General features: G+C 50.3%; 1 long non-coding RNA gene across 1 annotated transcript; it reads left to right on the top strand.

The window, feature by feature from the left end:
• The first annotated feature begins 931 nt into the window (after positions 1-931).
• Positions 932-7115, top strand: LOC144946287 (uncharacterized). The gene is made up of 3 exons (XR_013639797.1): positions 932-1040; positions 3987-4085; positions 6985-7115. It is a non-coding gene; the product is annotated as an uncharacterized LOC144946287 (long non-coding RNA).
• The last annotated feature ends 4682 nt before the right edge of the window (positions 7116-11797 follow it).

Genomic DNA, 11797 nt, shown 5'->3' with positions numbered 1-11797 from the left:
AGAGTGCAGCGCCACATTAAATACGCACTACAATGACAATAGTTTAAAGCGATTTGAAGCGTGTTTTATTTTCAAAATGGAAATATGGTTTTGGGGGGGTGGGCAGAGCTTTGTGACGTCATATTTGAGGGAGGGTCTGACTTTTTGTGACGCCGTGTGACGAGAGGGGGGGGGGGTCAAAAATCGTCCAAAATCGCGTGACGTCATTTATGGACAGCCCCCAAGAGCCTTTGTCCCACCCGTCTTCATATCCCCTCCCTCTCCTCCCCTCGTCCCACCCGTCTTAATTTCCCTTCTCTCTCCTCCCCTCGTCTCTCACACCAATCTGTTTCTTTTGGGTTTCCCCCCTCCCGCCATTCCCATATCGCCTTTTTGCGCCTTTATTTAATTATTTCTCTGGGCATGGTCCCTTGACCCTTGCATGACCCCGATACGCAATCCTCACCATGTCCGCGCACGTCCTCTACACGTACTTTGAATCCAACAACGTTGCTTTTACATCTAGATAAAACCATAATGCAGGTCTTTTTTTTTGGCACGGGTCGGTTAAGCCAGTGGAAAAAAAACAGAGAAAGGTTTCTGACCCTGACCTTGACTCGACCTTCCTGCGCGCGTTTCCGTCGACGGCGCCAGCCCGAGACGCGCAGGGCGCCCCCGTCGCCGCTGCACGTCCGCCCCTCGGCCCCGTGGAGCCCCCCCTTCTCCGCCGCTCCGACGCTGCTCAGCACCTCGGCGTTCCCCTTCCCGGGCCGGGCGGCCGAGGGTGCCCGTCGCTACCCCACCAACGCGCTGCGGGCGCTGCCGGCGGGGACGACGCGACCGCCGCCGTCAGCCCCCACGCCGGCGCTCGGGCAACTCCTTCGCTCCGTCTCCAACTCGGACTTCAGGAACGGCAACTTGGTGCGCCGGGCTGGGGCGGCCGGGGCGGGCGGCGGCGGCGGCGAGGCGTACGGCGTGACCCTCCGGAAGCCGCGGTCGCTCTCCGCCGACTACCGATACAGCCGGCTCAGCCTTCCCAGCAGCGTGCTCGTCTCCAGCAGGTTGGGGGTCGATTCCTGGGCGACGCGACGGTCGTCAGCGGGGTTCTCGTAGCGCGCGACGCCCGGCGCGATCGCTCCGCGAGTTGGGAGGTTCTGCGGCCGCGGATTGTTCGGGAGTGGAGGGAGCTGAACAATTCGGGCGTATGAAAGTTTACAACGCGGGTTTTTTGGGTTAGATCGTGATCGTGATCTAACCCCCCCAAAAAACTATATTATGGATTAGATGTGTCGCGAAAGCCTACGTGGTAAACCCGTGCCAAAATTATTGACCGGCCTTGTGACCAACACGACATGGGGAGATCTCATCCAGCTTTAACAAGCGGACTGTGAGTCAGTGAGCTCATGCTGTTGCTTGCTCGTCGGGCCCTGATCCATTTGGAATTAAATCAATCAATCAATAAAGTGAATCGCTATATTTCGTCTTCGCTTCTGTTTTAGTGCCATGGCAACGACGAAGGAAGGCGCTATGGTTATGCTTTGTAAGATTTACAGAGCATTTCCGTTTGGAGTCTTAACATACTGCGGAACTAGGCGAGAGTGAGAGACATATTACGGACATTGACGGGCAATGAGTTTCACATAGACGGGGCCCGACACCGCTACTTTGAGCGGAGTGGGTGGGTGGGTGAGTGGGTGAATGAGTGAATGAGTGAATGAGTGAGCAGGTGAGTGGGTGGGTGGGTGGGTGATTGAGCAGGTGAGTGGGTGGGTGGATTAGTGAGTGAGCAGATGAGTTACTATAGAAGTAGATGGACTGGACTGCACTAACATGAGCAAGTGGGTGAGTATGTGAGTAAATGGGTTTGTGCATAGGCAAGTGAGTGGGTGGGTTAACGGGTGAGTGGGTGAGTGAGCGGGTGAGTGAGTGAGTGGGTGGTTGAGTGGGTAAGCGGGTAAGTTGGTGAGTGGGTGGGTGAGCGGGTGAGTGAGTGGGTTAGTACATAAGTGAGTGAGTGGGTGGGTGAGTGAGTAGATGGGCTGGATACTGCAAAACTACAGGGGGCCGTACCTCGATGTCTCGCTGGATGAGATTATGTGCTGCCGACTGATGTCGATGGCGCTCTGTGTTGGTGGAAATTGGTACCGTGCACATATCAACCAGATAGCGCGGTGCTGATTGATGCAATCCTTCCATTTGAGTGCGGGACACCTGGCCAATTTGTAATGATGCAGAAACGCTGAAGTCGCTATGGGCGGACAAAAAAAAGGCATGGAAAAATAGAGAAACACCACAATGGCTGGTGGATGTGTTAAGAGCATCCTCTCTGCCACTGAAACCCGCAAAATATCTCGAACGAAGGTCGTTCAATGTAATGATGACCAATTTTACAATTGCGTTGAGAATGTTCCCCACCCACCGACCCACCTCCACGTGTCACAATACTAATTGCCAAACTGCAGCTGTCACAATCATTATCATCTATGACTCAAAATCGTTGTGTTGCCACTCCTACTCGGTGTTACAGGGCAGCCTCTGACTGTTGTGCAAAACGCGGGTTGCGTGGTGCTGTCACTCAATTAACCATTTCCCGTGGTTTCCCAGTGGCCCCTCTCTGCAGTAGGTGGCCCAGAAGCTCACAGGTCTCAGAACCCTGAGCCGGCGCTGCTGAGATCCTGGATTTAAATTCCGGCCCGTGATCAAACCGTGTTGTAGAGCGTGGCGAGTTGAGTGTCTTGACCCGATCACCAATGGCTTGCCCACACAATAAAAAGGCATCATGTTAAATGTGCGTTTCCACCTCCTTCGGCCAACTGCAGCCGTGCAACTTTGAGTTGTCGGCGTTTTAAATTGACACGCGACGAACGATATTTCGCAGCGGATTGATAGCCGGTCCCCCTGGTTTGATATCGAATTGAGTTAAGGACTTTCGCGGACATCATCTCCCAAGGCTGCTCTCAAACGCACGGTGACGCGCTGCGAGCTTGCAGCGTTCCGAACGGGGTTTGTCGTGAGCGCAACAACAAAGAAACGCACGGCAGCGGTCGTGAGCTTTGAAGGTACTTTGCCTAAAGTCCTGCCCTGCGGCAACTAGGGGCACTTGCCGTTCATCGTAATAAAAAAAAAACTACATTTTTTAGATAAATGAAAAAAAAACGAAATCGTGACAGGTCATCAAATTGCCGGGGGGGCAGGGGTAGAGGGGGGTAGGGGAGGGGGTAGTGGGGGTGACCCGATTCGCCCCGAACGGACAGCAGCTCAGGGAAGCAGCCTCACTCCAACGAGATGTCCCGCCGCGCCCATTGTGTGCCACGCTTCGTGCGAAGTGCGCTGATTGCGGAGCCGTGGATCGACGCGTGGGAGATGACGCGCGACTTCTGATCGTTCGACGTCGCTCAGATGCAGCGAGCGCGATTGCCGCGTGCTCATTTGGGGTGCAAATGAATCAATGCGGACGATTTATTTGCCTTCCTTCTCGGGCCGGCTCTGCCGATCGGAGCGTCAAAGTCCGGGGTGAGGGGGGGCGGGGAGGATCTGGGTCACGGAGCTCCGCTCAGGCTTGAAGCGGTGCAACGAAGCGCCTCTCAAATCCGCGTCTGTTCGGAAGCGCATCTGTCACGCTCGCTCTCGTCGCTGATGTTCGTCGACAGGGGACGACGCTCCGTTGTCTTCGTGCGCAGCAGCGCGGGGAGCGCGGGGAGCGGTCAGCGCTACGCCGCGCTACGAACCCGGCAACCCGGCTTCGATTCCCGCTCGCGGACAACACCGGTGACGGTTGTCTGAACCGGTGCTTGGCCTCCCCAATAGGTCGGCTCAGCCTCAAATGAGTACCTGGTGCGGTGTGTAGTAAACATCGCCACCGGGGAGACAAAGGCGGTCGGGTGTGGTTGCTGGTCACCCACTCGCTCGTGTGCCGTTCCGGCCTTCGTAGGTGCTCGCTAACAGCACTTGCCCCTACAGTCTGTTAAGGCTACACGGGGGATCTTTGTCTTTGTGTGCGCGAAAAGAGAGGCCATTCTGGAAGAGCACATGGAGAGGAGGAGAATGTTGCAGCAAGAGATCTACTACAGAGAGCAAGCGAGAAGCATCCTCTCTCTGAACAAGAGGTTGGTGAGCCGTGCGTGGAATAATGCCCCCCCCCCCCCCCCCGGACGTACGGTTAGCGCCCTACGCTCCTAACCCGGCGAACTGAGGTCGATTCCAGGTCACGACCACGATTATCTGAACCGGTCCTGGGCCTCCCCTAGGTCGACTCAGCCTCAATTGCATACATACCTGTATCTGGTGTGGCGCGTAAATATCTCTACGAGGGAGACAAAGGCGACCGGGCGTGGTGCTGGCCACCCACCCCCTCGTGTGCCGTGCAGGCCTTCATAGGTGCTCGCTAACAGCACTTGCCCCAATAGTCGGTTGAGGCTATACGGGGGATCTTTGTCTTTGTGTGAGTCTAAAGTTGTTCCATCCTAGTAGGAGGGATGCCTGCAGCACTGGGCTGTCTCCACTGTGATTCATCTTTACACATCTAGCGATTGTTCTGACTTACACGCTTAGGAGTCGATGTTTTTACAGTGCTAATTAAATAACTGTCGATCGTAAGGCTGCCTGCCGTATTGCGCCATGAATGTAAAAGGTAAAATAAGATTTTTAAAGGGCTAATTTTTTCTCACGCAATATATTCTGGCTTGGAGTAGGGATTATCGGCATAAGGCACTACTACTCGAGTACAAGACTCCTGACTTCAGCTCTGATGACATCTTCATATTTAATTGTGTCATAATCGTGATGTTAAGCTTTCGTGACTGCAATAATCCATACTCTTTGGTTCTTTCGGTAAAGTCACGTAGGTAGAAATAAAATAAAACAAATCACGACGTTTCGATCGCAACACAAGTGGTCGTCATCAGGCAAAGGAGTCAGCCTCTAAAGGCAAACTGTTTATAAAGGTTTGGGGATGGGCATAGCCCAAGTGTATCAACAACACCAGGAGCATGGGTGGTGCACGAGTGCCAATGCAGCAGCAATGCCAATGCAGCAGAAATGCCAATGCAGCAGCAATGCCAATGCAGCAGCAATGCCAATGCAGCAACAATGCCAATGCAGCAGAAATGCCAATGCAGCAGCAATGCCAATGCAGCAGCAATGCCAATGCAGCAACAATGCCAATGCAGCAGCAATGCCAATGCAGCAGCAATGCCAATGCAGCAGAAATGCCAATGCAGCAGCAATGCCAATGCAGCAGCAATGCCAATGCAGCAGCAATGCCAATGCAGCAGCAATGCCAATGCAGCAGCAATGCCAATGCAGCAGAAATGCCAATGCAGCAGCAATGCCAATGCAGCAGCAATGCCAATGCAGCAGCAATGCCAATGCAGCAGCAATGCCAATGCAGCAGCAATGCCAATGCAGCAACAATGCCAATGTAGCAACAATGCAAATGTAGCAGCAATGCCAATGCAGCAACAATGCCAATGTAACAGCAATGCCAATGTAGCAGCAATGCCTGATGAAGATTGCTTGTGTTGCGATCGAAACGTCGTGATTTTGTTCTATTTTATTTCTAACTACGTGACTTTACCGGAAGAACCAAAGAGTATTGTCGTAATCGTATGAACACATTTCGTTTACACGCAAGAAAGGAACGTGGTGTGACTGCATCATTACGAAAAACTGCGTTCTGGTCTCTTCTGGTAACCTACAGCTGAAATTAAGCACCGGATATGACCAAATTTCCTGTAATCCAGCACTGTGGAGGTTAGGGTTGGTGGTGCCATACCCTGGCTCACCAGGGAAAGCCAGTACAAGAAGTGGACTAATCTCCATCTGTTTCCATCTGTACAAGGGATAGAACGTTGCCCCCTCTCGCGCGCGTGGGGTTTGTTCCCGTTTCCCTTGTATAATAATAATAAACACACAATTGTCTGAAAACATAAAAATCCAGGACCCCTCCTGAAAAATAGTCCAATGGCTCAGTGTGCCTCTCCTGGATAGAGAAGTAACTGCAATGTCGATGTCTGCCTGGATTCAAATCCAGGATCTCAGCAGTGCCAGCTCAGCGTTTCTAACATTGTGTTCGCCTCCAGAGCAAGCCTCATGAGTTTTCTATGAGCGCCAAGTGCTCTGTTCATGCGAACACGGATAGTGACAAGTCACAGAAACAATCTGGTGGCTCAGATGATAAGGCATTAGGACGCATGCCATGTGAAGTCGCACTCATTGCACACGAAGTGATTGCCACAAATGAACCACATTGACCTTACTGATCTCGTTAAGGAGCATAAACCATGACGCAAAACTCCGGTCATTCTCGCAGGGGCTTTTGGCTGGCCATCGAACAAAGACGGGCACTGCATCGCGCACTTTCAGACGCGCTTCTGCGGCCGTCTGGAACGCTCTTCCTTTCGATATTACGAAGCCGCTGGAGCTAAGAACATTTAAATCTCGATTGAAAACTCATTTCTTAAGAACTGCTTTTCATGCTTAGTTTGTTGTCCTTCCCCCGCACCTCCGATTAGCATGGTTGGCTAAGTATGATGTGAAAGAAGTTCTACATAGAAACACACACCGCCGCCGCATAGCTCACATCACCCTGAAAGATCTCAGAAGCTAAGCTGGCTTGAGCCTGGTTATTACATGCATGGGTGGCCAGCAGAGCATGCCAGCAGTCTGAAGATTATTTTTTTTCAGGAGGATGCCACTTTTTTAGATGTTTGGCCAATTCTATTGATGATGATTTATGTGATTCGCTACGCTTTGACCTGTATCCCATCTCGCTATGTCGTAGCCCTGTAATCTGAGCTCACCCCCCCACTCCCCCTCGATTGGCACGCGCTTGGTTGAATAGTTACATCGCAGATTTGTGAGAGGGCACAATGGAGACTTTTATCCAGCGGTGTATTCATCAAAGCGGACGACGAGCCCTTTGATTTGACTCCGCTCGCTTTGATCTGCTACGGTATCTGGCTCCAACTCAGCCCTGTAATCTCGCCCCCCGCCCCCCACTCCTAGTGGCAGCAGCGAGTGCTGCGCGGGGGAGCACTGGCGGTGCCGCGTGTCGCCCGCGATGGACCAGGGTGCCAGCTGGGCCGGTGGCAGCCGGGACAGCGCCGCGGATTTCCCGCACGTGCCGCGGAACAAGCGGCTCCTGCCTGCGACTCCCACCGGTGGGCGATGCGGTGGCGGTGGCGGTGGCGGTGGCGGTGGCGTTGGCGGTGTCATATGCAGCGCCAGATTAAGCGAGTGCGGGTCCTGTAGTGTATGTTATAAAGGGGCCATAAATCAAATTAAGAACACGAAAAATATTGACACCAATGTTTTACTAAGTAAAGTAATTGTATTTCTATCATTTGCTAAACAGCCAGATAATACGACAAATCGCGAACCTTAAACACCCAGTCGTTCGTAAAAGTTGAAGGCGGTATAGTACTATAGTAATAGAGCAAGTGCGGAATCACCGAACCGGAATTGATAGCTTGAAAGCATTTAGCGCGGGTCCCTTGAAAGTGCGGGGCCCATAGCTACTACATATGTAGTAGCTACATGTGTAGTAGCTACTTTTGCTCCGATGATAATCCAGCACTGGCCATATGACGTGATATTTGTCGCCACGGCGGGGTACCACAATGGCGAGATGTTAACCGCCTCGCCTGGTATACAGGAGGTCGTGGGTTCATTCCCAACCCCGACGACGCCTGCTGTGTATTTGGGGTTTGCAGGCCTCTCTAACCGTGGTCGCGTTGACTTTTCTGGTATCCAATCGTTACAATTTTGTACAATGTTAATAAATAGAGTAGTAAATAAAGTAGTTGTGCGTGCCCTTGCTTAAAATTTTGTTTCGATGATTTACCTTCGAGAAAAAATCTGGCCATGTCTCGCACCCTCAGAAAGGGCATCTCGCACTCCCAGGGATTTGTGCACCTCAGGTTAGTATTTGTCTGATAAATATTTGCATGTGCTAAGCCACTGCGTTGTGCTATCATTCGTGGCCAGGTCGCTTCTGAAAAAGAGATACAAAAAAAGTTAAGCTTTTGTTTCATTTGGCTATGTCGGGTGGAGTAGGGTGTACGACACAACCCGGCATTTCACTCGCATGGCGATTTGACCCTAAAATCAATTACAAATCATGACAATGGTCGCGAGAACGCCACGTGCGAACATGAACTCAAGTCTCATTTGCAAGAGTGATCGGGGATTCATCTGCCAGGAGGGTGCAATGACTGCTGTGTATAATCTCAATCGAGCAGTTTGTGGTGTCATCTTCTTGGTTCTTTCGGTAAAGTCACGTAGAAGGGAAATAATAAAATAATAAAAAATCAAACATAATAAAATAATTATCACGACGTTTCGGCCACAACGCAAGCAGCCGTCCACAGGTAAAGAATGAAACACCACCAAGCTTGGAGCGTATATTTAAGCTGGCTCCAAGCTTGGTGGTGTTTCATTCTTCACCTGAGGACGGCTGCTTGCGTTGTGGCCGAAACGTCGTGAGAATTATTTCATTAAGTTTTATTTTTATTATTTTATTATTTCCCTTCTACGTGACTTTACCGAAAGAACCAAGAAGATGAATCCCTGCAGTCACGAACAGCTTTAAATCGAAATTTGTTTTTATTATTTTATTATTTCCCTTCTACGTGACTTTACCGAAAGAACCAAGAAGATGAATCCCTGCAGTCACGAACAGCTTTAAATCGAAATTTGTTTTTATTATTTTATTATTTCCCTTCTACGTGACTTTACCGAAAGAACCAAGAAGATGAATCCCTGCAGTCACGAAAGCTTTAAATCGAAATTTGCGTGATGTCAATTTAGAATCTGGCAAATGTGGACGTATTCCCGTGATGTGACGTCCCGATGTTTTTTTTTTGTTGCACCCCAAGGGGTGGCAACCCCAGCCTCGGTGCCGGGCTACGAACAATGGGCGTAAATATGACACTTGATGCAGCTAATTCGGCTGCGACGGTCCCACCTGATGACGGAGACTTGTGTTGCCTCCGAAACGTCGTGATTTTTGTTTTATTTTATTTTCATTAATTTTGATGTTTTACCTACGTGACTTTACCGAAAAAACCTAAGAATTTGACAAGGGGGGTTCATATCAGCGGGGCCCGGTCCATGCCAACCAGGCCACGCCGCTAACATTGGGCGAATGTGCTTTGGCAGTGGGCAAGGGGAGTGGCTGTACAGATAAACAACAAAGACAAAGATCCCCCGTGTAGCCTTAACAGACTGTTGGGGCAAGTAATTCTTAGCGAGCACCTATGAAGGCCGGCACGGCACACGAGCGGGTGGGTGGCCAGCACCACGCCCGGCCGCCTTTGTCTCCCCAGTGGCGATGTTTAAACATCGCACCAGGTACTCATTTGAGGCTGAGTCGACCGATGGGAGGCCCAGGACCGGTTCGGACAATCGTCACCGGTGTTGGCCGTGAGCGGGAATCGAACTGGGTCCGCCCGGGTTTCGTAGCGCAGCGTAGCGCTGACCGCTACCCCACCGCTACCCCACACTGACGCACACACACACACACATTGGCACACGCAGACAGACACGCAAACGCACCCACACATCTGTTCACACAGCCACTGCAGACATGCGTACGTACACGCACACGCGCGCGTGCGCTTGTCAGAACATTGCTGCGCATAGGCGCGTGGCTGGGCGGCACGTGGTGGTTATTGGGGGTTTTATTTTCGCGCGAGTATTACGTTGCAGGAAATTGCGTCTCGATTTTTACGCGGCGATCATAAAACCGTTGCTCCGAGTGGGTTGCGCGCATCGGTGAGCGCGTGGCACACCGCCACTGCCAGAACAAAACGTTTGCACTTGGTGGGCAGAATTGAGTAAATTGGCGCGGTAAAATGATGCGTTTATTTCCCCCACGGAGACAATGTACCACTCGACCGAGGGGTTTACGTTAAAGCCAGACGGGATCGTGTTCCTTCGTAACCGTTAAAACGCTGCGTAGTTTCCCAAACGTTGAGCGTTAGGGAGAAATTAATCCCCAAATGGGGCACCTCGCGTTTGTAGGTTCACTCTCGCCAAAGGGCCACGCAGTACAGCAAGGCACTTTGCGTGCGTATGTGCGGGCGTGCCAGCCTGTTTGCGTGAATTCGTGCTTTCTCGGTCACGTGGCCGAGAAGCAGCGTGTGTGCTCCTGCTCGGTCATGTTGGACGCAGGGAGGACTTCTTCTCAATTCTGGCAAACCGCCTGATGACGCTGGTCGTTGTAATCACCGGCGAAACGTCACGGTACTTAAAGTGTAAATGTTGTGGGTTTTACCCTCCGACACACCGGTGGGTGCTTAAGTTTCGATTTAAAGCTTTCGTGACTGCAGGTATTCATCTTCTTGGTTCTTTCGGTAAAGTCACGTAGAAGGGAAGTAATAAAATAATACAAATAAAAATAATAAAATAATAAAAATAAAACTAATCAAGTAATTCCCACGACGTTTCGGCCACACGGCTGCTTGCGTTGTGGCCGAAACGTCGTGAGAATTATTTTATTATGTTTTATTTTAATTATTTTATTACTTCCCTTCTACGTGACTTTACCGAAAGAACCAAGAAGGTGCTGAAGTTGTAACTAGTTGGCACGTTTTGTTCACGTGACGGGTGTTGTTGGTGGTGGGTTAACGACACATTTATATTTACGCGATCTAACCCAAAAACCTTTCTTGGTCGCGAAAGCATTTGGCGTGTGTTCCTTGTTGTAGGGGTTTTGCCGTGTGATTCTGTCGGCCGCCCTGGTTAATAGTTAGGGAGCGTTACCATATACTCCAGAATATTTTGCACTTTGGTTTCCCCTTGTAAATTAAAGGAGAAGTTGGGGATGTGTGTCATAATTCGGTAGTTGTTCACGCACGCGTGCGTGTGTGTGTGTGAGACAATACTTTTTATAACTTTATTGACACCGGGCACAAGTTTGGGGGTGTGTCTGACACTCCAGAGCACCTTATAATCTGGAGAAAATGGTAATTGTAAATACGCGGTGACTACTATTTTGAAGTGAATGTTGAAAGATCTCGTGATGTTATTCTAAAATGAGTAGCCCATTCCTGACAGTACCACGGTCCACGTTTGCAGAAGAAGACATTTCCCGCACGTGATTTCATTGGCTAAAAACATCGAAAGCAACATCGCCTTCTGCTGGCACACTATACCCGTCTGCGAAACACACCGCCGTCACTATAGGAACAGCACGAATGCCAAATGTACTCATCATCAATTTCTTAGGTTTTTTCGGTAAAGTCACGTAGGTAAAAAATTAAAATTTAAATTAATAAAAGTTAAATTGAAATAAAATAAAAATCACGACGTTTCGGAGGCAACACAGACGGAAGCTTGTGTTGCTTCCGAAACGTCGTGATTTTTAATTTATTTCAATTTAACTTTTATTAATTTTAATTTTAATTTTTTACCTACGTGACTTCACCGAAAAAACCTAAGAATATGAATCATTGCAGTCACGAAAGCTTCCAATCTAGAATCATCATCAAAATCAGCCGTGGTCAATCTCCTGACGGATGATGCCAAGCCACTGCTATCTCTCATAATCCTGCCATTTAACAATCACTTCCACACGAACTGACTTTCCAAATTGCATCACCGTCATCATCGGCCACGGTCAGTCCACTGCTTGATGGAGCCCTCCTCCCCAAGCCGTCTCCATCTCTCACCGTCCCGCAATGTAAAAATCCCACCCCAGCACCTGCCCGCAAAACCTTGATTCCATCGCTCCGTCTGCTCGCTCGTGAGCCCTCTCTCTCTTGCAACACGTCGGAGAGCAACAGTTGTCGTTATGTTCTCGTCGCAATTAGGGAGG

The sequence above is a fragment of the Lampetra fluviatilis genome, chromosome 40 (assembly GCF_964198595.1).
Source record: "Lampetra fluviatilis chromosome 40, kcLamFluv1.1, whole genome shotgun sequence".
In the NCBI taxonomy this organism is placed as follows: domain Eukaryota; kingdom Metazoa; phylum Chordata; class Hyperoartia; order Petromyzontiformes; family Petromyzontidae; genus Lampetra; species Lampetra fluviatilis.
The sequence above is the reverse complement of the archived record's forward strand: the minus strand, read 5'-3'. Positions and strand labels throughout refer to the sequence as shown.